Here is a 15,141-nt window from a genome sequence, read left to right as displayed (position 1 = left end):
AAGCATCTCACATCATTGACGGGTGAGATTCAGGCCCCGGGGACAGGGAGGCCGGTGCTGGCCCTAGAGTAACCCAGGCCTTCCAGTAAATCGCATCACCCGGAGCTGCGGCCAGCAAGGCATTGGCCCAAGCAGCCCTGCCTAGGCTGCTGGATCCACTGCCGGCCTTGTCTGAGTCATTGGCCAGAGGGGCTGTGCTTGGTCCCAGCTGGGGATGCCCTGCCTCCCCGATGTCCAGGATCCTGGAAAACCTGTGCACCGTAGGATGTGGATTTGCCTTCCCACTTAAGTAATTAGAGCTGTCATTTATTGAGCGCTTACTCACTGTCGGGGGCTAAGCGCTTCTGACATCTCATTTCATTGAATCCTTTTAATAAACTTCCGGGCAGGTGATCTTGTCTCCCTCCCCCTGACGGGCATGCCTGCTCACCTTTATGGGGCCCCTGGGTGAACTCCCCGGCCTGGGGTGCCTGTTTTCCTCTGGGAGAACTGAGATCTTGGTGATTCCAAGTCCCCTGGATTGTAGTGCTGTCTGCCCTATGAGCCTTAGCCATGAAGCTGCAGAGTGGCCAGGACCATGGCCCGTGACTCTAGCCTGTGAATTCCAACCATGATACCCCACTTTCTCTACCACTAAAGCTGAGATCCACCATGTTTCTTGTGATCTTGAATAGGCACCAGGGAAGGGGCCAGGGTCGCCAGGCACAGTGAATTTGGTCCCTGGGGAGAAGCACTGAGCAAAGCGTAGGAGGAGACAGCATGTAGAGTCCAAGATGGGCCTGGGTGGGACCAGCTTTGCCCATGTGAGCCCAGCCTTTGCAGTCAGACTCAGGCTGGCCCCATCCACGGGCTCCCCGGGTCACAGGCCCTCTTTCCCACCCACCAGCAGTAGCCACCTCCCCGGGAGGCGGGGACAGCACGGCTGTGCGGCTCATGCCCACTCAGCACTTCATCCGTGCGCACAGCGTTGCGGAGACGTGATCTCACTCATTGAGCAAGGGCGTGGGAATGCAGCCCCTGCGGCTCCGCAGGGGAACTGAGGCTTCCTGAGGGGCAAGTGTCAGCCGGGGTCACTTCCACCAGCCGTGCTCCTTCCTCTGTGCCTCATCCCGCAGTCAGCCCTACGCAGAGGGCTCCCTGCATGGCCACGTCCCTGAGCATGTCATTGTCCTTCCAAGCTCAGCAGTGACCTCACTGGAGAGTCCAGAGCTTCGGGTGGGAGGCTAGGACAAGGCCAGCTGGCAGGGCGGATGCAGGCTTCACACAACCAGGGGGGTGATAGCATCACCACGTAGGGGCGTCTAAGGGAGGTCACCAAATGCTCACGAGGTTAGAGCTGCGAGAACACCCAGAAAGAGGAGGAGAAGCAGAAAGGCATGTGACAGGCTGTGTGCCAACTTGAGTTGGTCATGGCCTTGGCCCTGGATCCGGCCCGTCTAGGGAGAGCTCTTTCCTGTCGCTGGCCTTGGAAAGCTTCTGAAGCAGCCAGGCTGACAATTCAACCCATGTAGACCCCAAAACTTGTCCTCTCCACTCCACTCTGCTCTGCAGAAAAACTAAAACAGAGTTCATCTGATGCTGCTATACAAACCTTATTTGCGGTTCTGAGCATTCAGTGCGCAGCCGCGTGCGTGGTCGGCAAGGACTCTATCGCTGATCTACATCCCTACCCTTTTCATCTTCGGATCGGAGACAGGTCTTACTGTGTTCCTTGAGCTGACCCCCAGCTCGAGATGCTAAGCCCAGTCTCCAGAGTAACGGGGCATGTGCCACCACACCCTGCTTTGCACACTGACTTCTTTTTTTTTTTTTTTTAAAGTAATTAGTTACACCATCTCGCTGTGCAGCTCAGACTCCTTGTCATCCTCCTGTCTCAGCCTCCCAGAGCTAGGATTACAGGCATGTTCCACCATGCCTGGTTTCGGTGGCCAGTTGTGCACAGGGCCAGAACAGCATGCGGTACCCAGGATCGAACCTGGGTCCTTGCACTTGCCAGGCAGGTGCTTAGACTGCCAAACTATCTCCCCAGCCCAGCACACTGACTTCTTGTCGTTATTGTTTAACTTCGTATTTTTCTTTTGAATAATTTTATTATTTGAGAAACAAATATCAATGAGATAGTTTCAAAACCTGCCAATAACCTACTTGTCATGGGCCGCAAGAGAAGAAACAGGTCTCAGTCTATGCTGTGAGAGCAGGCTCAGGGAGTCTGCCTGCCCCCGTGTAACCAGGGAGGCTGGGGGACTGCAGTTTCACTGCCTCAGCAGAGATGCAGGAACCTGTTAACCTGGCTTAGAAGCTAATAAAAGAATCTCAGTGAGATCATGTCTGTTAAAGCCTTTTGAGCTCCCCCAGCTCCAGGGCTGTATTAACAGTGTCATTACTGCTTACTCAGCAAGACTGTCCCTGGGGCCTCAGAGCCCCTTCTTTCTTCCGGTCCCTGGGTTGGCTTTTGCATTTTATTTGGTATTTCCTTTACATCCTGAAGACTTGCCCTTTTTTTCCCCTCCTTGTACCATAATTTTCATACTTTGTCTTAGATTTTTTTTCTTTGTTGACTCCTTCAAACCTCCTTCAAATCCTGTAAAAGACAGTGTGTCCCTGGGGTCACAAAATGTGACTCAGACCCCAGTTGAGGAGTCCAGCAAGGTTACGTGGCTGTAACAGCAAGTCAGTTTGCACCCAGGTTGAGCCTCGCTGCCTGGCGCCTGTGTCTTCTTGGTTACTCTCTCCAGGAAGAATGAGCTACTCTACCTTTTTTCAGTGCGGTGAAGGGAAGGGTTGCCTGGAACTTGGCCCCAGGCGCATGCCGGTGGCACGTGGGCCATCTTGGCTGCTCAGGCCGGGCCACCTCAGCACTGTTGAGTCATTCTGGAGAACCTCGGGCCTGATCTGCTGAGATCACCGCACTGCAGCCTCGCCAAGTAGACTGAAAACTTTCTCTGGAGCTCAGGTGGAACAGACAGACAATGGACCTGAGGCCGGGGAGAGCAGGCTGTCATTTGCCTAAGAACCTGACCCCATCTGAGTTCCTCTGTCTCCATCTGTGAGACCCGGGCCCTTCAGATTCCCTGGCTGTGCAGATGGATGGAAAAAGCGATGACTGTTGAAAGCATTTATGGAGTACTCAGCGTGCGCCAGCCGCTTGCCCAGCAACGGTTCCAGTGTTCATCCTGATAGCAGCAGAATGCTCTCTACTTTTCCCAGGTTCACCATGAGCTGCACAGAGAGGGGAGTCTGCTCTTTTTTAAAATAGATGAGCTAGTGGAGGCTAATGCTCAAAGTTGCAGAGTTGAAACTCATGCTTTCCTACTTACAGAAAAAAGGAGAAGGAGGAGGAGAGTCGGTACAGACCTCTAAACGACTGACACCTTGCTTGGTTCCTGCGCTCCGGATGGCTGGACAACTCTCCCGGCACAGCAGAGCTGCTTCTCAGGGGAATTCTGGCTGTGAAGACGAACCTGTGTGGGCAAAGGTTGGTCCAGGCCTGGCTGGCTGCAGGACCTTGGAGAGAACGCCTGCAAAGTTTGCGGTATTAATCATCTAGAATAACTCTTAGTTATCAGCCCATAGGCTGCGGACATACACAGAGTGAAAATAAAAAGCACGGGCTCTGTCATTCCTTGGCAAGGACCAGCGCCTTGTTTTCAGGGGTCAGGCTGACCTGTTGCACTTAGCCTTCCCCACGGGCCTTAGAATGTTCTTGGAAAAGCATTCTTGGAAGCGAAAGGGACCCGCACCTAGCTGGCGCAGATGATTAGGATGCAATGATGTCCACCCATGGCTGAGTGAGTCTGGGCTGGACCCCACGGAGGCCTGCTTCGTGTTGTGCCCTCCAGCCTGCCCTCCCTTCCCCCCCCCACCACGCAAGCGACCTGCCCTGCACGGAGGGGCCTGAGGCCCCTGGAGCAGGGGTGGGTCACACTGATTGTGCAGTTTTGGAATAAGGGCCTAAGCCTCTCTCTCAGCGTGCTGGTTCCTTTTCTGGGCAAATGGTGACTGAGCTGCTGCTGTCCTGTGGCCAAGTCTCCTGACTTGGTCCGGGAGAGTCCCGTGTTGCCTAGTGCCACCCCAGGTGCCAGCTGTCTGTGTCCTCCATTCCTCACTCACAGTGTTTGGCTACACTGGGTTTGGGAATCTTTGATGCTCTCTGATTTCAGGGGCAACTCAGCGGCCATGTCACACCATGTGTCGTGTGTGAGCTAAGTCTCCCCAGGTGTCCTGTACGGAAGCCCTGACTCTTGGTGACCGTATTTGGAGGTAAGGTCTGCAAAGAGGAGATAGCGTTACCGTGAGCCTACGGGGCAGGGCTGGCCCAGTCTGCTGGTGTCTTGAGCAGGAGAGGAAGCTCGCACTCGCAGAAACACCAGCGGTGTTTGCACACAGGAGGAAGAGGTAGGCGACAGTGCCCATGTGCAAGCCAAGGACAGCGGCTTCAGGAAGAGGAAGAGAACCCAGAGCGGCCATAGTTAGTTCAGGTCAAGGCTCCAACTTAGCAGCAACTTGGCCTGAGTGCTGCCTGGCCAGCGGAGCTGTGCCCCCGCATCTGCAGGGCATCCCTTTGGCTCTGTAGGTCGATGGCTATGTTCCAGGCAGTGGAGTCACTTGCCCCAGGTACCCCATTCATCGGCGCAAGGGCTGGACTGGAGCTGGTCCTTTGGGCTCCCAGGCTGTGAGTTTATCTACGTGGTTAATCCAGAGATAGCCTGGGCGAGTGTCCTCACAATCCCCAGTGGACTGTTGCTGTGGAGTGTGCCTCGGGTGCACAGGCCACACTCAAACGTGGCAGCATGCTGGCCATGGTCCCAGCTCCCGGGAACTCGGCGTTGAGGCCTCGTGCTCGTCCCTAAGGAGAGAGTGCTGAGCCAGCTGCTGGGGCCTTGGCACATTCGGGGTGCTCCTCTCCCATCCGGTCCCACCAAAGTCCATCCCCAGGCGGGCCAGACCGGAGCGGAGGGCCACCATGTCTGTGTTGGACAGAGCTTGCTGCGTCTTTCCACATGTATAGGGATAAGCAGGCAGCCGTGATGAGGAAAATTCTGTTCTGTGTTCCCTGGAAAGGGGAAGGCACAGCCCAGTGGGTTAATTTGTGAATTAAGCCCTGCGTCTCTCTGCAGAGATGAAAACAGGATCTGAGCCACGTCTGAGCTCCAGTTCATCTTTTCAGAGAAGCCTGTTTATTCAGGTAACTTTGCTTAAGAATACCCATTTCAGAGGCCTCCCTGTCACCAGAACAAATGTCATTATCACGCTGGTTCTAGTCTATAGAATTAACCAGGATGGCTTAAGGTATAGTTGTAATGCCCTGAGAATAATGAACAATGACAGCTTGGAATGTGCCTCACTCCCCCAGGCTTAGAGGCGATTTTTGGTATCTTCTGCACGCCAGGGCCCATGTTCTCCATTCTGTAGTGGGGAGACTAAGACCAGGAGTGGAGGCGCTTTAAGGTCCTTAGCTCATTCTGTCCCAGGCCCAGCCAGGCATGGGACAGAGTGCTGCACTGGCTTGGAGATTTCTCAGCAGGGTCATGTGGCAGCACACACACAGACACTCACCGGCAGCACTGCAGGCTCTGAGGGGCTGGGCAGTGGCCGGCAGTCCCTGAGCCCCGCTGCTCCGCTGCCTCTTGTTGCTGAGGAAGTCTGGGGCTGGTATGACCATGCAGTGTGGGAGGGAATGCTCTCCGAGGTTGGCCCTGTGTCAGCTTAACTGGCATCAAGTCCCAGCCAAGTGATCAAAGCCGAGCGCCCCTGCCAGGGAGGGACAAGGCAGGCACCTGGGAGGGACCAGGAATGGGAAGCACGGTGACGATCAAACAGGAGCACACAGAGTGACTGCTGGCCAGTGGTGCTGAGGGTCAGGGACCCTGCTATCCACTCATTTAAATAAAATCATTGAGCACCTACAGTATTAATCTGGGAAAGCATGCACTTTCTGTTCCATCTGTCCTCCCCTTTGTGGAAGGCAAAGCAGGTTGAAGGTCTGCTTTCCAGAAAAGGGAACCTGAGGCCCCGGATTGGGAAGTGGGGTGTCAGAGGCCACAGGGGACAAAGCAGGAATTTTTTGTTTGTTTGTTTTTTGTTTTTTAAATGGGGTCTTGCTATATAGTTCAGTCTGGCCTAGAGCTGACTGTGCTGCCGAGGCTGGCCGCCAACTCACAGTGATCCTCCTGCCTCAGCCTCCCAAGTGCTGGGATCATCTCAGATGTGCACCACTGTGCCCAGCACACAGCAGGATTTCACCCCAGAATTTTGGGTTCTGAGCTGACAGTGTATTTGATGACTGTGTGTGACTTTGGGTGTGTACCTTTGTTGGGACTCGCTCTACCTCAGCATTGGATAACCAGAGAGTGCCGCAGTACTCCTGCAACCCACAGTCCCAGTGTCATGGTGCCAGCTCGTTCTAAACACACAATGGCAGTTTTGTCCTACAGAGCTTCTTGAACTCGCTGGGAGGCTGTTAAGGAAATGGGCACATGAGGGCTTCTACAAGTTGCCCATGGTCACACAGCCTGTTACTGGCAGCAGGGGTGAAAGAAACCAGGGCTGGCCAGGGCCACATGCTTTGTTGCTGTCCTGTCACACTGTCCACGCTGAGGACCAGGAGAGCAGTGGCCAGGGAGCACCTCTGGGCTCTGGGGGAGGTAGGGAGAGAGGGAGGGAGACGTGTGTGCTTCCGCGGAGTAACTGGTGCCTATTTGTCAGTCCCCCGATTGCTCCTGCCTCTCGTTTCTGCCAGTTCATACATGCAGCATTAATGAAGCTGCTCTGTGCTCCACAGCATGCCTGACTTTGGGTGCGGGGAGCAAAGAGACCAGAAGGTAGGCTGCATACTCCATCTGTTATGGAGCGGTGAGCTGCTCAGTGCCGAGGCTCCAGGAAGCCAAGAGAATGCTGGCTAGGAGAAGGCAGCAAGATTGGGACATGGTCAGCAGCCTTGGAAGCTGGGCATATGTGTCTGCACCCCGCCGGCCGAGCCACCCTCAGACTCGCCCAACCTCTAAGCTCTCTCCTGCTGGGAGCAGGGAGCTGACCTGACTTTGCTGTCCCTTGTGCCTGCCTCCTTGCAGGCCTCAGTACCAGCTCCTGTCCTTCCCCAGGTGCACGGAAGGATCCCCGGAGGGACTCTCCTGTGCCTGGTGGCGTGGTCTTAGCAGCAAACTCCGAGTAACATGACTTCTTGAAATGTCCCCAGTTTAGTTCTGCTTAACAGCTCTGCTCTTTTGCTAGGAGGGACCGGTATAGGCAGACATGGTGGTGTCCGTTTTTTCTCCATGGCCCCTGCAACCCTTAGAACTGCAGTTACCAACTTGGGAGGCCTCGAGCCCCTCAAAGAGTACAGAATTCATAGGTTCCAGCTCTCACAGTTGGAAGCGGGGGAGGCCTGCAGCTGGAGCCAGGTCTTGGGGCCTCTTCCACTGGCCTGTCCCCTACCTCCTGGAGGGCCCTAGATAGGAGACACCCTTCCTGGAAAGACAACAGTTTGGGGACATTGCAGATAAGGCTGGGTGGGTGCCTGCCTGCCTGGAATAAAAGGCTTACCAAGAGAAATTACTTTGAAATCCACCTTCATGAGGTGGGGCCTGCAGATAAAGATACTTTTGAAGTTCCGTTGGTGAGAGATAGGATCTTTGTGGCCCAGCCTGTCACCGCGGAGCCTTCTGGATGAATAGCCCCTGATAGGGTGATCAGCAGGCCGAAGATAGGGAGAAAGAACACTTATCATTGGAGGCCTCCAAGGGGCTGGCTTTGAGCTACTTCCTTCCTGTCAACCCTGTTCTCGAGTCCATCTCCAATTTGCAGATGCAAAAACTGAGGCATAGTTCACCACTTAAAAAAATTCTTATTTGGATATCATTGTTCTAAGTTATTGGGATGCTGCAAAATGTAAGGTGCTCCTCGATACTTAATGCAGCGGGCTCTACAGGCCAGTCCCTGCGCTGGATTTGGGAGTTCAGAAAGGAGAAGGGTCCTTTCTCCTCCCATAGGGCCTCTGGAGGGAATTGCCTGCAAGTCAGGCAAGGATAGCCCAGAGCTTCAGTGCTACGCTGGGAACAAAGGGTGTCCTAAGCACACTTGGGGCCAGTACGCACTTGAGGTATCCCGGAAAGGAAGCCAGGAAGAGAAGAAGAGGGCAGAGGTGAAGGGAAGCAGAGGCCGTCCTGGAGGACCATGAGGGCTTGTGCCGAGGTCAAGGGAAGCTGTGGATTTAAGTCAGAGCCCTGGAGGATGAAGCGCTTTTCATGACGCTTTGGCCTCCGCATTATGCAGTAACATCGCAGGCAGGATCAGTGCTGGCAGTGAGGTTCGGGGTGTGGATCGGGGTAGAGCGCAAACTTAGCAGGCGTGAGACCCTGGGTTCCATGACAGTGGTGGTTGCTGGGGCTGATCCTGGGGATGTGGATGGGTTGGAGGGACCAGTGGAGAGGGAATGCCCTGGCTGTGCTGTGGGAGGAGCCCAGAATTTACAAGAAGGAATACAGTGTTGCGCTTGGTGTCTGCCTAAAGCCACTGCATTTGGATTTAGGGGTGTGCACTGCGCTGCTGGGAAGGCAGTGGGTGCTGGGCTGGGGCCAGCAAGGAAGTTGTGTACCGCTGTGGTTGGGTGAGCAGCTGAGGGGTGATGGGAGCAGGGCCCAGGGCCACACAGAGGGCACTCGCTGAGGGGTCCCATGCGGCAGCTGTCTGAGGATGCTGGACTGCAGAAACTCGGAACTAGCTGTCAGAGCTGGAGGCTGCAGTTCATCGCTTCAGCAATCCCTCATGGCTGTGTCTATCGGACGGCAGCCCCGTTCTCAGAACAAAGATACAGCAGCTTACAGCCCAAGCCCCTGAAGGGACCAGGACTGTGTGACAGAGCCTCGGGAGGACTTTCACACCTGTGTCAGCCTCTAGCCCCCTTCCGGGACTGGAGGCAAAGGCTAAGTAACAAATCACCACAAACCTCATGGCTTTCAAACAACAGAACTGGATTCTTATATGGTGTGGAGGCCGGAAGCCTTGGATTCCAGGGTGGCAGGCCGTGCATCCTCTGTAGGCTCCAAGGAAGATCTGCCTTGCTTCTGGAGTGTCGTGGAGGCTCTCTGTGCTGGCTGCCTGGTGGCTGGCCTTCCAGTATCTGCCTCAGCTTCCTGAGGCTGCCTCTCGTCTGCCTCTTTTCTTCTCCTATAAGGCACTGTCCTGGAACTCAGGGTCCATCCACATCTGGGGTCACATACCCTGAGACGTTAACTTAATCATGCCTGCTAAAACCCTTTCCCAAAATAAGATCACATGCACAGGGACCATGGAAAATGTCGCCCCTCAGCCCACTGCAGACCTCAGTACTTCTGGGGAAGTTGAGGCTCAGCCCTTGCATCTGGGTACTTCTCTGGTTTCATTATTTTTTCTTGTCCTAAATGTGTGTATAGCTTTAGTTGAACATTTTTGAATATGTTTGCGCTCTCACAGCAAATATAAGTCACAAGATTGGGTCCAAGAGCCCTCCTACAGTTCACTCATGTTTGCCAATTTTAACAGTGTTGGCAGCGGGCGGAGAGGTTATACACAGGTGTGGGAGCTGGCTTCATTCACTTCAGGTAATTGGTCGTCCCTGGGGCTGGTCCTGCTGTTACCCGGCAGGGTGTAGGAAGCATGTTTGTAGCCAGGAAGGTGGCACCATTCTAGCAGAGGGACAACAAGGCTGCAGTGCTGCCTGCTTCCACCCACCAGGCCCAGGACCCTGCCCTGGGTTCCGGACACCTTGTCTTGTTTCCCTTCATGGCCTTTGAAGGGTGGATTCCAGGCACTCGCCGCTCTCAGGAGCTGGGCATGAGCTGGGCCACAGGCAGGAAGGGGCCTCTGCTCAGCTGCTGGGAAGCGGCAACTGTGTATATTGTGGAAGTGTCCTGCAGCCCGTCCTGTCTAGCATGCCTCCAACCACGGGGGCCGGGGAACACTTGAAGTGGGGCCGTGGTCACCAGGGGCTTCAGTGTTAATGTGGATTAAGTTTAGTGGATTTAGATTTTAGTAGCTCCAGGTGCTAGCTACCTCTGTAGACAGCACAGGCCTAGGGTTCTGGGGCCACTTGCTTTTCTTAGCTTTTAAACATGTTCCCGGAAAAGCCCCCGACTTCTGAACACTCATGGGCATGGCTTGCTGCTTGCAGATGGATGCAGGAGTCAAACTCAGGCCGTGGTGGGCGATAGGAAGGATTTCTGGGGCAGCTCCGTGCCTGGTGGGCTTGCCCTTGTATCTCCCAGTACACAGCAAGGGATACCAGCTGCTGCGGTATCAGAGTCTTTCCCTTTCCCTCTCTAGACCACGTTCACTGTTCTCTGTGTCACAGAGAGTGGGCTGCAGCTAGTGGGCTCACTGGCTGAGATGGGCCCGGAGCCCTGGCCCCTTCCCTCCAGGGGAGTCCGCTCAAGGAGCCAGGACACCGGCATTTGGAGACCGTCATTGGAGGGCAGGGACCTTGGCAACCTTTTGGGTAAGGAGTGTTCTTTCTGGAGACTCCTGGGAAATCCACCCTAGGCTGACTGCGGGCCGGATGTCTTCTACAACAATGAGTTCCCCTCACTGATGCCAAACAGTTGGGTCAGAAGGAGCACAGGGTGTGTGCTTGAACGGCAAGCCACCAGGGCTTCCTTGGGGAGCTCGGGGGTGACCGTGCAGTGAACTTCCAGAGGTGAGCCTGGGGGGGCGTGCATGGGCAGAAGGCTCACACCTCTGGGGCCAGACCCAGGAAGGTCAAGTCTTTGTCTCTGTGGCCCCAGATCTCTGCTGCTGCACCCCGTTCCAGGCATCAGGTAGGTCGCAGTACAGCACCGGCTGAAGGGAACAAAAACGACAAGTCAGTAGTGTCAGGGTTGCCTGAGGGATGCAGTTTTCTTCGCAGGTGCACACAGCCATGAGGTCTGTACATATCTTTGCTGAGCAGCTGCCACCAGGCTTGGGCCAGTTGCAGGGCCAGTCTGGGAAGGGCTTGCCCCACATCTCCTCAGCCTACTGAGACATCTCCAAAAGAAGGGACACTTCATGGGGCAGCACTTCTGCTAGGGAGGTGGAAAGGTGAGGTATTCCAGGCGTTTGCAGAGCCTTCGCATCCTAGCTGTGTAGGTGCCATGAGGAGAAACACTTTGGGGTTCTAGAGCTCACCCAAGACCTCAGAGCAGGACAAGCATGCAAAGGCACGAGGCTGTGTCTGTGGACTGCAAGAGCCCTGCTTGGCTTGCCTGTGCTACTTATTGAGTACTGGTAATAGGCATGGTGCTGTTTTGAGAGGACATTTTGGAGACTGAAGACCCTGAAATCCCACAGCCTTGGGCCACCTACAGTCCTTATGCTGTGTCATTTGTTCACACTGTGGCCAGATCACCATGGGCCTGTGCAGGAGATGCAGCAGAGAGCTGTGGGGAAGATCCTGCAGACCTCTGGGATTGTGCTGTGCCTTTCAGGAGCAGAGTCTGTCTTCCATGGTCCTTCAGTGTGGCTCACTGACAGTCATGGGCTGGGATCTGCGTCATCAGCTCAGCCCTGGACTAGGGATGGACTCAGTGGTAGGTAGCACACTTACCAGCCACACAGAAGGCCCTGGGTTCCGTTCTGAGCCCAGATCTTTACGATTTCTTTCCTTCCTTGAACTATAGTTGGGTTCGTAGTGTTGTTTTTTCTAAGAGCTTGAGGTCCATCATGACTGATGATTTGTTTGCGCTCAATCTGATTTCGTAAAGCAAGTCTTCATACCAGTAAATTTCCTCTTGAGGCTCTTCATTATCAAACCAGGTAACTCCTGCTGGGTCTTACTGATGTTATTATTTGATTCCAGGAAATTATAATTTCTTCTGTGGCTTGTTGAGTGCTCAGGAGTGCTGGTTAACAAACAGATGCTTCTATAATTTCTGTGGTTTCTCTTGTGATAGATTTCTAGTTTCATTACATTCTGATCTGACAGTGTACATGGGATGGTTTTGATTTGTTTTTTGTATTTCTTTAAGCAGGCCTTATGGACTAGTTTGTAGTTTATTTAGGAGAAGGCCTGTACTGCCGAGCAGAATGTATTCTGTTGCATTAGGGTAGACAGAATACTCCTAACAGTTACTAAATTCCTTTGTTTGAAGGTAGGATTCAGCTCTCATATTTCTTTGTTATTTTTTTGTTCAGTTGGGCTATTTGTGAAAATTAAATGTTGAGGCCCCCACTCTGATTGTGTTAATAGTTAACTTATTTTTTATGTTTTATGAAGTTGGAGGCATAAGTATTTGGTGTGTATGTAATCTGTAGTTGTTGTCTCTTCCTGTTGAATTGTCCCTCTAATAAACAGTGACCTTCTCTGTTTCTTTTAATTAATTCTAGTGTGAGCTCCATTTTCTCTGACAATGAGCTTTGTCTGCCTTTGCTTTTGGAATCTTGGTGCATGGAGTATTTTCCCATCCTTTGATTTTTAGTCTATGAATTTCTTTTGGGTTTAGATGAGTCTTTTGTATACAGAAAACCTTGGAGTTTTGATTTTTGTTTCAGTCTACCAGTCTGTGCCTTTTACCTGGGCAGTTAACTGAGGATCATTACTGAAAGGCGCTGGCTTATTTCTGTCATTGTGTTATTTCCCCCTTTTTGCTTACTGAGCTTGCTTGATGTGCTCAAAAATATCAGACTTGCTGGCTGTGATTGGTTTCTATATCTCTGTATAGAATATTTTCCAGTATCTTTTTGGAGTGTTGGTTTGATGTTCATGAATTTCTTAAGGTGCTCTTTGCTATGGAATTTTCTTATGTCTCTATGCAGTTTGCAAGTTGTTTTTGGAGATTATGTTAGTCTGGGATGAAATTTGTTTTCTTTCAGAACTTGAGGGTCAGCCAAATAGGTTAGCAGATGAGAATGCCTGCAAGCAGGCTCAGGGCCTGGGGGTTTGATTCCTGCGGCTGCTGTGCTGGCGCCATCTCCAGGGTGGCTGAGAGAGCAACTGAGCCTGGGCGTGGTGGCATGTGCCTGTAATCCCAGCTCTTGGGAGGCTGTGAACAGGCGGATCACGACAAGCCTGATCGAACAGTGAGACCCTGAACACCCTGTAGGCCCTTCCTTAAAATACAGGGAAAAAGAAAGAATGTGCAACATTTTTCTCCAAGCTTGCCTGGGCTTTCAAGTTCGTGCTGGAATCTGCTATAACCCCGATAGGTTCATTTTATAAGTGATTTTTTTCATTTTTTCTGACAGCTTTTTGAATTGTGTTTTCATAAGAAAGAGAGGAGACACAGAGCTGCAGACCTTTTGAGGTGATATAATGACAACGGGGGAAGATTGCCCAGGGTCACTGGAGACCTCCAGAAGCCAGGAGAGAGGCCAGGAAGGCCTCTTTCCCAGAGTCTGCAAAAGGATCACAGGGCTGCTGATACTTTGATTTTGAACTTGCAGCCTCCAGAACTTTGAAGAAATGAATTTCTGAGCAGATTCTTGGCTCTGAGCTGGAGTCCAAGCCTTGCTCCCAGCCTGGCTGGGAGCAGAAGACTTAGGGAAGGGGTCTTGACTCTTGACTAGGGGCATTGTGGGGTTAAATAAATCTATCCAGGACCCAAAAACCAAAAAGAAGAAACAAGCGAGTGTCCCCAGTACAGGAACGGTCTGTCACCTGCTGTGTCAGGGCTGTCGTGGCCTCCATCTTGTGATTGTCCTCCTAGCCCTGGAACTTCAGGTTCAGTGCACTGGCAGATGCCCCTGTTGCAAATATAACTTTATGGGAACGCAGCCACACCCATTTAATGACGTAGTACCACGGCTGCTTTAGTGCTGTGATAGCAGAGTTCAGCCATGCCAGAGGCTGTTACAACCTGTGCTTAGATGTCACTCTCTCTGTCCCCTAAAGCCTCAGGCTGTCATAGGCGGTACTGTTTCAGAGGGGGCTGGATCTAGAATGTGCAATTCAGTCATGGTGCAATGCTAGGTTTTAAGGATGGGTGAACTTTTTTTTAAAAAAATATATTAGGTTGTTATAGGGTCTTACTACACAGCTCAGACTCAGGGATCCTCCTGCTTTCAGCCTCCCCAGTGCTGGGATTATAGGTATGCACCACTATACCCAGACTTTGTCACTGGCTCAGCCCACCCTAGTGTGGGGCTGGCACAGCATGTTGTGGCAGGGAACAAACCACAGTCCTTGTACTGGCCTAGGTTTGCCTGAGCACATGCTTTAGTCTGCTGAGCTAACTCACCGGCCCCAGTAGTGGGTGAATATTAAATCAGTTAACTGATTTGTTAGGCACCCTAATCCTGGCATTCTATATAGAATATAAAAAGGGGCGAAAAGACACTGCTAAGGTCCCTTGTTTGCGTTGCTACCTTCTGCCCACCATGAACTGTCTCCTCTGCTGTGCCTATCTGCCGTGTCATCCTGCCTTGGTGCGAGCCAGTGATGGACGGAAATCTCTACAAACCATTAGCCAACTAAACTGTTGGTCCTTTAGCTTTGGGCAGCAGGTATTTTATCTCAGCAACAAGAAAAGTAACTAAGACAAACTCTATGACTTACAAGACCTGGACTATTTCCTATCTGGCACTTAAATAAAATGTTGGCTGGCCTTTCGGGAAAGTGCTTATTTGACATCTAAGAAGTCGGAACTGTTCTTTGTGGAAGACGAGCTCTTCCCAGGGCTTCTCATGGTGTGAGTCCCCCTGCTTGGCAGCAGCAGGCTGGGGAAGGGCTTGGTAAGGCTGTGCACAGGGTCTGTGAGCAGATGGCACCGCAGCTGCTTCACTGAATGGGCCTCAGCCTGAGCCGCTGCTCCATAGCCTGGTCCCTGCCTGGCTTTGGGGGAAAGAGGCTTTCGTGAGCACATGATGCTTTGCAGATTGCTGGTGTGAGAGCTTGGGTCCAGGTGAGTTTGTGAGTGGAAGGAGCAGCCCCAGTCCCCATCTTGGGATGCCGTCAAGCAGGAGCCCAATGGTATTATTTGACTAAAGGGTGGGAACAACACAGGGTGCTTCTAGGGCACTACAGGGTCACATGCAGCAGCCCGGCCTCTGGAACCTGTACCTGATCGTCAGTTCCAGTCCCCCATGTGAGCTGGGACAAGGCATGTAGCATTCATCCCCAGGGACTGCTGCAGGTGTTACTTTGTGTCACACACATGGGGCATTCTTGGTATGTCACTAGTGTGATGATAGGCT

General features: G+C 52.7%; 2 long non-coding RNA genes across 2 annotated transcripts in view; one reads left to right on the top strand and one right to left on the bottom strand.

Moving 5' to 3' along the window:
• Positions 1 to 15,141, top strand: part of LOC111817566 — a 231,052-nt gene that overhangs the window by 124,692 nt on the left and 91,219 nt on the right. The window lies entirely within an intron of this gene.
• LOC111817568 overlaps positions 9,539 to 15,141 on the bottom strand; it is a 10,038-nt gene continuing 4,435 nt past the window's right edge. The window contains exons 2-3 of the long non-coding RNA XR_002821733.1: positions 10,709 to 10,812; positions 9,539 to 9,662 (exon numbers count right to left, since the gene is read on the bottom strand). This is a non-coding gene — a long non-coding RNA (uncharacterized LOC111817568). The remainder of the gene's footprint in view (positions 9,663 to 10,708; positions 10,813 to 15,141) is intronic.

The sequence above is a fragment of the Octodon degus genome, unplaced genomic scaffold (genome assembly GCF_000260255.1).
Source record: "Octodon degus isolate 3935 unplaced genomic scaffold, OctDeg1.0 scaffold00062, whole genome shotgun sequence".
NCBI lineage: Eukaryota > Metazoa > Chordata > Mammalia > Rodentia > Octodontidae > Octodon > Octodon degus.
Note: the sequence above shows the minus strand (reverse complement) of the source record. Positions and strands in the feature narration are given on the sequence as shown.